The sequence below is a fragment of the Haliotis asinina genome, chromosome 4, assembly GCF_037392515.1.
Source record: "Haliotis asinina isolate JCU_RB_2024 chromosome 4, JCU_Hal_asi_v2, whole genome shotgun sequence".
Taxonomy (NCBI): Eukaryota; Metazoa; Mollusca; class Gastropoda; order Lepetellida; family Haliotidae; genus Haliotis; species Haliotis asinina.
The window spans coordinates 58,530,404-58,547,184 of NC_090283.1; positions in this window are offsets into that span (position 1 = coordinate 58,530,404).

Below are 16,781 nucleotides of genomic sequence, written 5' to 3' on the forward strand. Positions count from 1 at the left end.
ACGCCATGCTCAGCAATATTCCAGCTATATGAAAATGACCAATTCATACAATCTAGTGATCAATATCATAAGCAACTATCCACACTATCACGAAACGATGGCAAACAAATCGATTTAGTGGACTCACTAAAGAGATGAACAAATTGCCAAGAACCATCTATAAGCTAGTATAATCTTTGTAAAATTGCACAACACTTCTCAAACACATGGGGCCGTCAGTGCATGTGCACTCACACATGTGCATATGTCTCTCTGTCATGACAAATACCATTTTAGGGTCAACAGCATAAGCATCATGATTGTTGATGTATGCAATTCATGCATACTGATAAAAACACGCTCTATAAGTTGTGGGATTAGAAACGTTCAGGTTGCTGACATTACTGCTGAAGGAGTACCGCAATGAGGTAGTTTAGGTGGTTAGAGTTCAGTGAAATGCCACAATGAAATACCAGTTTCATGAAATACATTCCACTGCCATTCATCTCCAAAGACATATTTGTGCTCATGTTTAATATTTTCTATAGGTAGATTCATTTCAACCTTCACGGAGCAATTGTTGGTACGATTCATAAATCTAGACACAAAACACTTTCATGGTCATGGGTATGTTAAGTTGAGACAGTGAGACATAAATACTGGTTCTCAAGTCTACAGACAGTCACTGGCTCACTTGGTCCAAGAGAGAAAAACTGGCTCTCAAGTTCCAAGTCACTGGCTCATTAGTCCCCAGACACAAAATCTGGTTCACAAGTCCCAAGAATTGGTATCTATATCACAGAAACTGGTTCACAAGTTCCACAACAGTTGCTGGTTCACAAGTTCCCAGACACTGATGCTGGTTCACAGTCCTCAAGCACAGGTTCACAAGTACGTTAATCCTATAGTCTGATAATCACCAGCATTACCTGGTCAACTAGCATCAGCCAGTTAGAAGCTGTGGAGAACCTCTGATTTAACACACTGTGGCATCAAAAACAAAGAAACATTTCAAGGACAACATCAGATCATACAAGCCTTTTTAAACACTCAGATCATTTCTCTCCAAACAATATCCTGAGCCAATAGGCTAGTTACCAAACCCTAAGTACCGTATATACCCACGTATAATGCAAGTTTTTCGTACCTGGAATGAGGGGGTCAGGATGGGGAGTCGCATTATACACGGGGTATAAGATCTTACGTTTTTTCCAGCTGTTTCACTTTCAGTTTCCACTGATGATGTCAACCGGCATTTGATAGCCATCCAGGCACTTCACAAGAAAACGTCGCATTTAGTCTGAAATGACTGATAATATCCGAAATAAAGACCATTTTCATCTGGTTTTGTTGTTTTTTTACGCATATTCTCTGCAAATACTGATACTCTGACCACCGATCCAGATGTAAGCTACCAAACTCTAAGTAAAACATGGACCAATGCAAGGAATGATAAGTTTTCTTTCTGCCTTTACAGGTCTCTTGGCTTTCTTCCACAAAACAAAATCATGCTCAAACCACTGGTTATCTCTAGGGTGTCGCTTTCCCTCCACCCAGCTTTGCTCCTCTGACTCGCATTTTACAGAGTGCTCTAATCAATATGTTCATCCGAAATCAAATATTAAAGGATGCATGTTATATATTTTCTTTCTGGCTCATGCACTTCAATCTACTAAAGACTTCTATTCTAAGAAGTGAGTTACAATTTTCTTTCTCCAATGCAAGACATTCTCCAGCTTTACGTTGTAAAATTTGAGTCACAATGTTTTCTTTCTCCAATGCTTGACTTATGTGGTTCAATCTGCAGAATGCTCCCGGGCCTTCTCAAAACTTATGTTCAAGAAGATGAGTTACGATGTTTAGCATCTCCCTTTGCAAGACTCTTGCACATTATTAACAGAGCTCAGTTAGTGCTATGGTCTTCGGAATTACTGTGTTGAACAATGTGGGTAGGGATAATTTTTTCTTTGAACTCCAGGTAGTTGTACAACGCCTCCCTTGCACTACGACATTGGCGAGTCCCACGTTGATAAATGTGGGTTAGGATAACGTTTTCTTTGCTAGTGGGCAGGACTCCTGATGGTTCTGCAGCCCCTCCTTGAAGCGATACTGAGCACCACACACACATTCATAACACACATCCTTATGTATCTTATTCAAATGGTTGTATCGTCCTCCTGAGCTGGCAAACACACGATCACAATGCGGACACTCGTACTTCTTATACTTGCGATGATGCCATCTTAAGAAGTTTACACTGGACAGTCCTTCATGCAGATTTTGAACCTGGACAATATGACGCATTCCAAGATCACACCTGCCTGAAAGCAACAAAAATCAAGTTGGTATACAACTATAAGTTAACTGGACTCTGTCCTAAGGGTCTCTTCCTTCCAGTTCCGTCGTTCCAAAGCATTAACCATCACAATGTACCGTTCACTTGCAACCAAGTCACCATTACTCACGCTCATGTGAACACAAATGGATATATCATTTGTGCTGAAATGATGACAATGAGAATAAATAGACATCAAAATGTACCATATCTTCACATCTAGTCAGAGTAGAAAGTTCAGATGCAATTCGTCATTCACAATTTCCAGATGGTGTGGTGTAACTTTTTTAAAAATTTTCATCTGAAGATCTCTCTGGCTACCGTCTCTACAACCATGATCTACCAATGACAACATGCTATCAGGATCCAGGAAAGGGACCAGTATACTTTGAGCAAAGGATAACACAGATGAATGTCTTTAAAATCCACAGCCACAACAAGAACCACCTGGAAGCATGATTCAAACCATTTTCCACAAAACTTACTTCATCCAAATCACAAGCATGAAAATACTATATTATTGAGGGCACACATTACATTGATTCATCTTAGCTTTCACAAAATCTTCCATCCTTATCACAAGCAGAAAATAGTAAAGTCAATATTTTTTACTTTGGAAACTACATAGATTCATCCTGGTTTTCAACTTCTGAATCCAAATGAGGCATCACTTGTGTCTCCAAAGTACTTGGACCCTCCTTTGCAGCAGAAACATTGGGAGAGTCCTGCTCAGGTGAGGGTTTTGCTGCCTTGCTATCTAACGTTAGAGATAGGGGTTCAACTTGATGTGGTTCCATTTTCGACACAATATCACTTGAAGCTTCATGAAGTAAAACTACTTTGGCCTCAACAGCACTTGAAGCACTATATGGTGTTATTCTAGCTTCAACACCACTAGAAGCACTACGTGGTGTTATTCTAGCTTCAACACCACTTGAAGCACTATGTGGTGTTATTCTTGCTTCAACACCACTTGAAGCACTATGTGGTGTTATTTTTGCTTCAATACCACTTGAAGCACTATGTGGTGTTAGTCTTGCCTGAACACTACCATGTGGTGTTATTCTTGTGCCAACACCACCTGAAGCAAGATTTTGAGATCCTGCCATCGAGGGGCCCTGATAGGGAAGCACCCTTTCTACCTGGCTTAGGTATGAAGGACAAAGCTTCTGATGGCGGAGAAGGCTTGGTCTGCGATTGTATGCCTTTCCACACACACATGCAAGACAGACTCTCTCGTGAATGGCTTTGATATGATAGTATCGTGAGTTCCACAGGGTGAACACCTTTGAGCAATGTGGACATGGGTAAGTACGATTTTTGGGATCTCCTGCAGGCGACAAACATGACTGAGCAGACAAAGCAAATCGGATGCTGTCGTCCACACTTGCCATATGTGATAACGCCTGTAGAGATGGTCGACCCCAACGCCAATAACTCGGAAAACCTGAAAGAAACAAAAAACTGGATTTCAGTTGATCTCATGAGTGATGCCTGTCCGAGGAAGAAGCAGAATACAAAACTTCAAGCAAACGACAGAACTTATGCAAGTTTAGTTTTATGCCGCACTCAACAATATTCCAGTTATGGCTATGATCTGTAATAACTGAGTCTGGACCAGACAATCCAGAGATTGACAGCATGATCATCAACCCACACAAATGGGACATGATGACATGAGTCAACCAATAGAACCGACAGAACTTACGAAATAGGATGGTTCATCAGCAACACCATTGTGTTTTCACTGTAAAAGCGATGTGTCAATATCTTTTCATAAAGAAAGGATAAACTTGGAAAGCAAATCAGATGAAAAGATATAGCAAGTGAGTGATTGATAAAGGCTTTATGCCACCTTGAGCAATATTACACCAACATCAGTGCAGAGTGCAAAAGAAAAGGGCATCCCACACTGCAATGTAGGGCAATGAACAAGGTTCTTCACAATGACAAGTTAACACTTGAACCACTAAGCTATATCACCTCTCCTGAAAAGACCAAACTCACAGAATGGACTTCCAGTTATCAGCAGTTACAAGAATATTTCAAGAGAAATCGGTGAAGATCATCACAACGAAACAGCATATAAGCCACTGCTGTTCCAAAAGGCAAAGGTCAAGACAGGAATGTTGGAAAGTGAAACTAACCTCCAAGTTTTTGTGAAGGTGATAGAGGTCATGGGTCTCAGTCTTTCAGATATACACCTTCCCCAGGAGACTGAACTGTTATGTTTGAAATACTGGGACAGAGTTGACCTGTTTGTTGTACTATAAGGATTGTTTATGTCATGTGGCAGACAATTCCAGTATGTTGTTTACCAGCTAATATTTTTGCTCTATGCAGATTTTGTCAGTGGTATGACAATTAGTACAGCAGAACATGCATCCTGTTTCAGCAAACACCTCATGTTATCACAAAGTTTCAGTTACCCATTCTTAAAACTGTAAGAATTACTTAACCTTTGATGCCAATGGACACTGATTATTGATCATCTCTGACATCTATATTTTCAAAATATTCCAAGTTTTTGTTTACAATTCCTTGACAATTGTAACTGACTTGTGGACATTTAGTACAGTGTTGTTAAAATGATAGCACAATAATTCCTTTAACTGCTCTTGAATTTGACTGTGATTAATAGGAAGGTTTAGGGGAATTGTGTGATAATGAGTTCAAACAACAGTTCTGAAAGTCAGTGAGTGAACGTGTTTTCAGCCAAAGTCTATAGGCTATTAGCAACATTCCAGCAATTTCCCAGCAAGGGATACCAAATACAGAATTTCTTTGTGCCAATGATCAACACTGATTATTGATTATCTCTGGCATTTAACTTTTAAACAGATTCCAAGCTTTGGTTTCCGGTCCCTTGAGAAATGTAACTGACTTGTGTACTGAGAGTCGGCAATAGCAGAGTTGATACAGATAACATTTTTGTGCCGCTCTTCATGTTGACAGATTGTTTTTCTAGGAAGGATATGGAATAAACAGACATCAAAACATACATGTTCACAACTAGTCAGGAATAGAAAGTTCAGATGGATTGCGCTATACTTTCCAATGCATAATTTAGACATTTCAGACAATGCGATGTAATATAACAGATTGGCCCCTGACCACCTCACAGAGTTACTGCCCCTGTATCAGCCCTCACACTCACTGAGATCCCTTAACCAAATGCTTGTGAAAGTCATAAACATCAAAACCAATTTTGGCAAAAAGTCATTTGTTTTCAATGCAACGAAATGGAATGCACTACTGCTTGAACTCAAAACCAACACCTCACTGGCATCTTTTAAGACTGCCCTTAACACACATCTGTTCAAGTGTCGATTTCCATCCTAAGCACACAGAGCCCTTATTATAGTCATTATTACTGTTATACAAACTGGGACAGAGTTCTTATAGTGAGTGAGTCAGTGGGTGAATGAGTTTTCACTCTACTTTCAGCAACATTCCAGCAATATCATAGCTGGGGAGATCAGAAATGGACTTCACGCACTGTACCCATGTAGGGAATTGAACCCAAGTCTTTAACCACTAGGTGATACAAGTTAAGCTTGATGCTAAGGCTGTAAGAGTGCAGGTCACATGATAGCACCTGGACTGTAATACAAACACAGTAGATGGGATTGGATACTGATTGGCTTTGACTGCACAAAGTGGACTAGACTTATTGAAGGGACAAGCAGCTGACTACAGACTGCCGCCACGAGAGGATGCGTCATGCGAGTGAATAAATGTATAGCTGAGTTTTCACTAGGTTACCCCACCACCCATGACAGGAAAGCAGACTTAATAATTACTTTAAAGTTGCCAAAACCACATGTGTACATTGTGTGACTGTAAACCTACTGAATATCATTTGGAACACACAATGTTGCTTCAGAAATCCAAATCTTCAAAAGAACTGTCTGCAAGGTAGTACAGTAGTATCGCTTCTTCACCAAAACCGATTCACAACAAGATCTGTCTAAGATCAATAGCATTTTATTTGATACATCAGGTTTCTTTTGACATGTAACAGATTTGTTCAACAAGGATATTATAACGGATAAATAAACATTATACACTGTGCAAACATCAAACTGTTTTCACTAGACTTTATTCAGATTCAACTGCCTGTTTGTAAACTGAACAAACATATCACATGACAGGCAATCTCTCTGTTAAAATTGCCTGAAATTTTAACACTTGATGGCATAGAACGATATCATATAATAGACTGTGTTATGACGGTGATAAACCCATCCAATGGATTCGATCCCCAAATATACACAAGAAGATGCTAGGCATGGGCCAGCGAGTGTTACTCCACTTCTAGCAATATTCCAAGAATATCATGGCAGCGACACCAAAAATGGGCGTCACACATTGTGCCCATGTGGGGAATCAAACCCGCGCCTTCAGTATAAGGAGAGAACACTAAACCCCAAGGCTATCCAACTATCCCTGCTGACTATGACTTTTCTCTTTTCAATAAATATGACTTTTCTTTTTTTGAACAAGGTTTTCCATTATGTGTCAAAAAGGTGACAGATCTTATTCTGTGTAAATAATAGTGAGTTTAGTTTTAAGCCGCACTCAGCAATATTCCAGCTATATGGCAGTGGTCTGTAAGTAATCGAGTTTGGACCAGAACAATCCAGTGATCAACAACATGAGCATCGATCTGCGCATTTGGGGACCGATGACATGTGTCAACAAAGTCAGCGAGCCTGACCACCCGATCCCGTTCGTCGCCTTTCATGGCAAGCATGGTGTGAATAATAGTCCCCTCAAATGTTGATGTTTACACAGCCTCTCAGCAATAACTCAGAGCAGTTGCATCTTAAATGTTTTGACAATAGCATAATATGGTAAAGCTATGCTTACTCTTTGTGTTTCCATGAAAAACAAGATGAAAAAACAGCATTATGCATACCAAAATGATCTCTGTGAATTGTGGAAGCAAATAAGCCTACACTGAGCCAAGCCTACTCACATGAAACAAGGCTGCACAAAGTATGTGTTCAAATAATTATTTATGTGTGTTCAAAATAAGAATTTGTATGTGTCTCTCTTGTCAACAGATCTGGAATAAGGGAGGTAACTCTGACTGCATATTCAGGCTCATTCACCAACATCCCATCCAAATACAGCTGATGAAAGGGTCTGGTCCCTCCAACTCAGTTTTATGAAGTGTTTTATGAAGTCAGACGTTCTTTATCAATCACAGAAAAAATCACTTATTCAAACGTAACAAGTACAATTACCATTACAAAACAGAAACGTTAGATAAAACAGAAAACAAACTAAAAAAAATGTTAACAAGACATATTGCAGAAATCATGTTCATTCACAGACCTTGTGTCAGTGAGTCGTAAAGGCCACATGGCGGCATCTGGTTGATTACGCATCATCACTGGATTCAGGGGCAGATTTGACAGATAGTAAACATGGCTGACCAGCAGGTCTCATCAATACCAACTGATAGCATCCTAGCAAGCTAATTTGAAATGTGAACAAAATTTAATCACACCAACTTGGTTATAATCAAGCAAACACAAATAACTTAAAAAATACTAAATAACAAGTTTTGCACTAATCATGATGACAGCCGTTTGCTGAAGCATCATCTCAATCTGTCTCTGGGTAGTGCTCCATTTCCTAAGGGCACCAACTATCTCCAAAACAAGTTCAAAGATTAAATAAACTTTTCAAACTATAAAACCCAAGAAGTGCCAGGATGTAAAGGGCAAATTATTGCCTGAGTATGGCTTTATGCCTGTGTGAACTCTGTACATCTTGTAGGACAGCCATATATCAGCTTGAGAATTCAGAGAGGTTTTAGTCTTATGCTGCTTCCTACAATATCCCAGCAAAATCATTGCAGAGAACACCAGAAATAGGCTTCAGACATTGAACCCAGGTGGGGAATCAAACCCTCTGGATTGAAGAGCAAATGCTTTGACCACTTGGCTACTTAACCACTGCCCTAACTGTAGTAAATAACCTTATCCTCACTGGTTATGTTCGTTTCTTGTGGCTAAATACATGATGCACCTCTTTCTATGCAGGAACAGACCTGGCTGATATTTATAGACTTTGCCGCACACACAAGCAAATGTTTTATGCTCATGGATTGACTCGATGTGATAACCGCGGGCTTTGGCCGTGGCAAAACTCTTCTCACAGTGGGGACAAGGAAATAAGCCTTTCTTATACTCCACACTGGAGGCGGAGTGCACATTGTGATGCAGTTTCTGTAAAACCAGACTCTGACCTAGGCCAAAGCAAATGGGCAAGTTTTGAGGAGGATTTGTTTGGAGCTGCTCTTGTTTAGGAGTCCTCCAGCTACTTTCAGACTCAGTTACGGAAGTGGAAGGATTGTTTCCGCCCAAACAACTCGCACCTGAAAGTAACAAAAAGGCTGTGCTAGTTTCTGACTACTCATTACAAGTCAAAGCCAAAGTGAAAAGATATGTTTTCAGACTTCATGAACTGTATGAGATGGACAAAGACTAGGAGGCTTGGTGACTGATACAATATTTATTCAGGTTACAAAAAACGACACTTGAATCCACCGATTCAGTGTCACAACTTTTGATTTCTCTTTCAAAGTTGCTTATACATTAATTAAGATGCATGCAGTTGTGGTCCTTACACAAAATACATGGTACAACATTGATCACTGGTTCTTCTGTTGACCTCTAATTGAGTGAAATACTGTATTTTTAAATATATCTGGATTCCAGCTAAACATCCTTCACGATTCCTGTGAACAGTGAACATAAAACAAACTTTGGAGCACCAATCCTAAATTCCATCAATGAAACCTGGAGTTATGCAACCAAAAACTAAACGCTGACCAAAACATATTTTCCACTGTTTGAAACAAACTTGAAAGTACCAGGTCATCATCAGGACCCAGTTAGTTATGCCACCTTTAGCAATATTCCCGCAATATCATGGAAGAGGATACCAGAAATGGGTTTCATCCATTGTACCCATGTAGGGAATTGAACAAGAGTCATCCGTGGCAGCCCCTCCACAGAGTTTAAAAGCTGCAAGTCTGACCTCTTCAGGTCCTTAGTACAAACACTGGACGTTACTGTGACAAATAAATTGACATAAATTAACTGCAGGCACTAAGGGCCAATACAAATTTGAAAGTGAAACCCAACTCAAAATGAACAGCCACAGTGGGCTTGTTTCCAACAATGCTTCCACCACAAACCAAAATACTTTTAATCGGCAAAAAAGCAATTCTAAACCAGACAGAGCATTGTAAATTTTCATATCATAGACCTTTTAACGTGAAATGTGACTGAATAGTGGGTCTTCTTTACAGATATCAGATCAGTTTTTGTCCTCACACATTCCCTTAAATCTGTAACATACATGGGACTTTCATATTGGTGATTCAGTATCAGGACAGATTACTCAAACCAACTTATCACTGCATTTGGTTGGGCATGCTAGAAGACAGCTGATGCATAGGACAAAATTTCTGGTGGCCAAGTAGGCCTGTCCGATATTTATACACCTTGCCACAAGAGCACTGAAATGTCTGTTTTCGGTGTACCACTTGGATATGATTAAACCTCGACCCATGACTTGAAAAAGACTTTCCACATTCAGGACATACGAACAAGTCAGTCCTGCGATCACCATCGTGTGACTGACGCCGGACATTGGCGTTTATTAAAGGACCTGGAATGTGTTCTACCATCTGACTGACTCTGTCAACTAAAGACCTCTGAGAGGAACTCCATCCGAAATCTGAAAGTAACAAAAACTTGGTTCTAGTTTTGTTCACAACTGAAATCAAACAGGAATTGTCCTTCATATTTTTTGCTTTCTCAATTTTATCAATTCAATCATTTAAATTATATTCCTGCTCAAAAAGAAGACCCATAGTAAAATTTGCTGTTTCAAATCCTTTTCAAAACAGACATTCAAAAATGCAAAATCTCATATCATTGGATGAGCACTGAACAAAATCATATCCAAACCTAAACAAGCAAATTAAATTTCAGAGACATTTCTTACAGAATGGTTTGTATCTAAGATCAATACATAAAATTTCATGGCTAGAGTGGACAGTAACTGCTGATCAATATCAGGTCATGTGAAGGTCATCTGTATCAGAAGAGCAAACTGATGTCATTGTCCATCTGAGGGTCACCTTGGAATGTAACATGTCCTGATCTGCAGGAATGGTTCTCAGGCTGTAACACTAATCTTCCATGCAATACATGAATTGTCTTCCTGTGAGGTGTGACTTTACCAAAACATCAACCCAAAGCAACCAAAAGACATCCAGGCGAAGCAGTTATGGTATTTGCAGAGATTACCAAGTGATTTGTGCTGTGCCAAGCAACATGTTGGAATGAATGGTCAGCAGTGTCATAATGCAGTTGGAATCTCCACAGAACAAACCTGTGAAGTTAAAATTCATCCTGTAAATGGATGACCACAGGCCAGCAACTATGCCTGCTGAGCAAGATACACTACACACGTCCTCCTGTGTCCGAACAGTCCAGTTCTGTACTTGTAAGACTTGCCACAAACACACTGAAACGTCACATTGTCATGGATGGCTTCTCTGTGATAGTGCAACGATCGAGCATCCGAGAAAGATTTATCGCACTGAGGACATGCATACTTAGAGCAATCAGATCGTTCTCGGGGATGGAATTGTTTAAACAGTGTTTGGGTAGCCATGTTAGGCTGGTCTACTGACATAATGGATGGGTGTAAGCCCATATTTGGTATGTCTGCCAACCCAGTGGCTCTGACAGACGGATGCATGTCCATATATGGTCTCATTTCATCATGGGCAACAAGCTGACGTAGTTGCTGGGTCTGTCCTAATGATATATAACTCATTCTATGTCTCTGTTTCTGATTTTGGTCCCGAACATCTGAAAACAACAAAAAAAACTGTTTCTAGATGTAGCTTCTACCGAGCAGACACTGAACACTGTGGTTAATGGCAAAGTAGCTGACATCCACTTCCTTCAGGCAAGTCACTTCACAGACTATCCTACTGACACGTAAATAACAGTTATCGAATGTAGCATCCGTCAAGGAATTTTCTCCTGAAAACTTGCCACTGTTTAAACGTCACAAAAAAGCTCACTCCAGATGCTTTTCAATGAAATTTTCTGTGTACACCTGACCCTGAACCAGAAATTGATTGCATTGTTCTAAAGAAGCATTGTTTTTCTCAGTCATGGAGTGCTACATCCTTCGATGTGTCTTATCCAGGAGGCTTTCCACTGTCAAGGTAATTTCAAATGTCAGAAAATGACTTTGGATGTTTTTCAATGAAAATTTGTATGAACACCTGACACTAAACCTGTGATTCACTTCTGTTTAAGAAAGAAGTGTTGTTTAGTCTGAAAAATCATGAAATACAGCATCCCTCGAGGAGTTTCCTCTGTCAAAGCTTCGCTCGAAAGTCAGAAAAGCAAACTCATATGTTTTTCAGATAAACTAATCCATGTACATATGACCCTAAATGATCCTGAATGGTGTTGTCTGACTAAAACTGAACTCACGACTCTCCAGTAACAAATTAGCACCATCCATCGTAACCAACGGCTCTCCAGTAACAAATCAGCACCATCCATCGTAACCAACGGCTCTTCAGTCACAAATTAGCACCATCCATCGTAACCAACGGCTCTCCAGTAACAAATTAGCACCATCCATCGTAACCAACGGCTCTTCAGTCACAAATCAGCACTATTCATCATATCTCCACAACACTAAGACTCCAGTATCCAGAAGATGTCAGTACCACTGACAAGGTTTCATTCAAATGTCAGGCAGACTAAACAAAATGAAATGTATTACAATGAAAACCTTCCCTGCATACAAGATCCTTAAGAGCATGATCCAGTCCTGTTAAAAGAAAGGAGTCTTGTCTGAATGAAAACTTAACCAACGGCTCCCCAGTTACTATTCATCATATCTCCCTAATGCTAGGAAGCCATGTAGGTGCAAGTTTTCCGATGGAAAATAAGACTGGGCCTGTACTTGTACACCTTCCCACATTCACACATGAACACTTTGTTCTCATGTACAGCCTCCCTATGATATGTCAGAGCTCCAGAATCAGAGAACACTTTGTTACACTGACGACATGGCCACATTTTCTTCCTTGTCTTTCCAGTTAAATGATCAAGTTCACTCAGAGGGACAGGAAATAAGTTAGTGCCAAAATTGAAAATGCCCCTGAGCGGATCGTGTGTCGGACCAGACATATAGTGGTTCATTGTTCCACCTCTGTTGCTGGCGTCATTCCCTTGAATTTCCCTACTGGCCTCGAAAGTTTGGGTCAAATTGGATTTTCCTGAAAGCAACAAAAACCTTCAGCTAAATATTTCAGCATGAACATATTTCAAGGTTTAAATATTTAAACAATTTAATCCATCCTACAAAGCTCACCCAAGATAAGCACTATCAATTTTCCTCGAGTTTGACCAACGTTTACAGCTTTGGTGAGTGCGAAACATTCATTCTGAAAAGAACTATGAAATTCTGCATGTGGATGATTACAGCAACGACACTAATGCCATTCTATAACGAAGAAAACAAGCAAGTAAGGACTACGTTTTTTACACCCTTTTCTTGAAATATTCCAACAATATCACGGTGTATGCTTTGATTTCAAGTGGTTGAACAGTGACACTTTCACAATTTGTGATGTTATTAACAGCAGCTGAACGTGACTTGTTTCTGTTACAAAGTTGCTGTTGATGTAAATACATGTTCAGAATCCTGATGAAAGTCACATGATCTGGAGTTGACAAGGACACAGCACAGGCTCATATATAATCAAACAATTTTATTCACCCATTCATACACTTCATGAATGAAATACACTTCGCTTCCTCTCCTGGAAACTTCAAATGTTTTTAAAAGTGACAAAAAGATACAAAACAAAGTTCCTATTTTCAACATGTCCAAACTCTGGTTTGTGACTTCCTGTAATCGACTGTCAGCTTTTGAAAAGGTTACATTGTCACCATAAAGCTTTTCTGGAGAAAACAATTGACCTCATATGATTCATAAGAACAAGAAGACAGTTGCAATTATCCAGTATTAGCCATCATGATTAACTTTTCCAGCTGTAGGACCTGGCACCCTTTTAAGAGTGAAGAAAGGGCATTTGGTTATCAGACTGGCTTATGTACAGTCATATGGTACCAACTGTCTAAACTGGATGTGGTTCACATGTGGTCAGTGTATGAACTCATAGGGTTTAAGACAACCTGAAACTTTCACTTCGCAGATGCTTATCTACAAAAGAATTGGAGGTTCTTCAAGTTCTTCTGAACAGCTTTTGTTAAAGGGACTCAAATCCTACACCTTCGGCATGACGAAGTTAAGAGAGAGATAACGCTCCTAAAGCGTCACACCACCTATACCAATAATGGCATCTGCTCCTGGACAGAAGTATGTCCAGATTTGGGAATCAAATCTACACCAAATGAAATCAAGCAAGATGCATCTCTGAGAAAATTTAGTTTGCACACATCAAGCGCACCAATGATGGCAACAGCTCCTGCACAGAAATACTCCCATAAGAGAATTAAGGAAAGAGTTCCTGAATAGAAGTATTGCCATAAGAGATTCAAGGGACTGTTTGAATCCTTGAGACTGATCAACCCTGACCCATCTGGTATATTGAACATTTTCTCCTGTGAATCACCAGTCCTGTGCTGTATCGGTAAGACTTTCCACACACACAGCTATATTCAGTATTGTCATGGATTGCTTTCTTGTGGTAGTATACACCTGAACTATCGCTGAACGACTTATCACACAGAGGGCACTTGAAAAGCTTTCTCTTTTTCTCAGGTCTGAACCGCATCAAGCCCTGGTTATATGCAACAACTGCACTATCAAACAAAGGGAGGTAACCCTGGTCTGTACTTCCTGTATATTCTGAACTTGACCTTCCCAAACCATAACCTGAAAGTAACAAAAAGCCAAATTTGGAAATCCATCGCCAGCATGAAATGTTACACAAAGTTAAGTCCTTTGCATGTCAAACTTCAAGACAGGATGAATATGAGTGTGTTTTTTTTATAAAAAGACTTGAAAATCTTTCCCTTCTTTACGACACCAAAACCTATGTAATAAAGTCTGACGATGACATAACAAACCACAACTAAATCTTCCACCGAGTCTGACAATGCACAAGACCTTAAAACACTAACAAGACCATTAACATAATACCAGTGAAAATGGATAGGATCTTCCAAATGGATAGGATCTTCAAAATGGATAGATCTTCAAATCAAGTTTTCATGCTGCAAAAATTAAATAAGTAAGTCTGAAATTTTCAATTTATAACTGAATATATAAGGAGAAACAACTCAAACCTAATTTCAAACACTGTGACATCTCTGAGATTGTCACCTCACTGACAAATGTTCAGATTTTTCATCTGGATTTGACACTGAATAATCCGCATACATGCGACAAGCTTTCCTATGGGACACGAGGCCCGTTCTGTATGTGTATGACTTCCCACAGACGCACTTAAACACCAGGTTCTCGTGGAGTGCTTTCTTGTGGTTGTACAAGCCCCCTCTGTCTTTAAACACCTTATCACATTGCTGACATGGATATAATCTTTTATTTGTTTCAAAGTTTCTGACAGGAAAACTTTGTTGTAATAGATTTTGCAAGTTGATATTGTCTCTATCTGACGACACAGCACAGAGTCTGGAAGGTCCAACGTCTATTAGAGATGCTAAATTGCCAATACCAAGATTACCTGAAATCAAGAAAAAAATCTAATTTGAACTTGCAGGCATTTTTTCGACTAGTGCCGGTCATGATAATGTCCCATAAATGATATCAATGCCTTGAAATCTTTAATCAAAATGATTCTGGTTTTAAGCTACTTCTAGACACCATAAATGAATTTGTGCAGACACTGTGCTGATGAGGGGAATAAAACCCAGGTCATGGGTATAACAAGCAAACACCTGAACTATTGGGCTATCCACTGCCCACTTAGTATTCACATCTATGTTCATTAAGATTTAAATGAATATTGAAAAAATAATCAACGACCATTATGGACATAAGATCGACCAATCAAAACAGTTTTTCAACACACTTCCAACATTTGTTCATATTCTGCATACACAAAATAACTCGCTATCTTAGTAGAAGACAAAGAAAGGGGAACAAGTGAATTCCAAAACTAATGACAATATCTGAGCAGCATCTGAACAGATCCAGCTTCAAAGATGGATGGCACGAAAACGTGGGAAGTCCTTGACAGCCACATCATTCAAGCTTGCGTGGAAATGTCCTGACAATGACTGGCAGGTCCAGTACCAATCAATCTAAGACAACTCATTGCCCCGCTGAGCTCGAGTTATCACACAAATCTTTCCATGGAGTTGGATCACAAAACATGTACAGGGCATCAGTCACTTCCTTTAGTGTTGGGAATTGAAAATCCACTACCGATTAGCGGAGGACCTTTGATAATTTTTGATCATCAGAACACCACTACTCCCAGACAACGTATTATACAAGCCAACAGATAGTGAAGGCAGATCCAATACCAAACGTGCGACTACTGTCAGCTTTGCGGAGCCGTACACATGGAACACGACTTCTTGTGTGTAACTAGACTAGTCCTGTACGTATAGGCCTTCCCACAGATGCAGGCAAACACCAAGTTTTCATGGAGCGCCTTGGTATGGTTGTACAGACCACCTCTATCCTTAAACACTTTGTCACATTTGCTGCAGGGATACAATCGTTTGTTTGCTGTAAAATGATCTCTATTGAAAGCCTGACCACATGCGTTTTCAAAGTTCGAAATAATTTCTGGAATATCTGAGTGAAATGTAGTGAGTATTTTCCCGAAAGGTCGCACTTGATAATTCGAGTTGGCAAAACTTCTTACACTGCCAAATCCTGAAACGGAGAGAAAAAGAATCATTTTGGAGTTGAGAAACTGATTTTTTTTCTCATTTATATCATGGTACACTGGAGATAGAGAATTTCAAAAACAGTTTGAAAGAAACTGAACATTTCCTGCAGGAAATCTGTTTAAATTATTGCTACTGAACCTATGTTTCAAGTGCAAAAACCAGCAGAACATGGCTGACAAAGTGCCTGACACAAGGTGACGACATGCTTTGATAGTCCTATTCCAATAAGCCGTTTTAGTAACAGCGTGATGGATTTATTAATACCACAGTCTGGGTTGTGAAATAAACCAAAACCCAAGACAGTAGAGTCAGCAACTGGACAGCAACTGGACTGCAACCAGACACCAAAAAATTCCCTAAAATGTATGGAACATCAAAGATTTGCATCAGACTGCTGGGATGGCTAGCTATAAATATTCCTTCGGAAATCTAGAAGTCTTGGGCAGTCAGATGGACCTTATTTCACACACTGCCAGTGACCCTATTCACCAAGCATTTCGAACATTAAA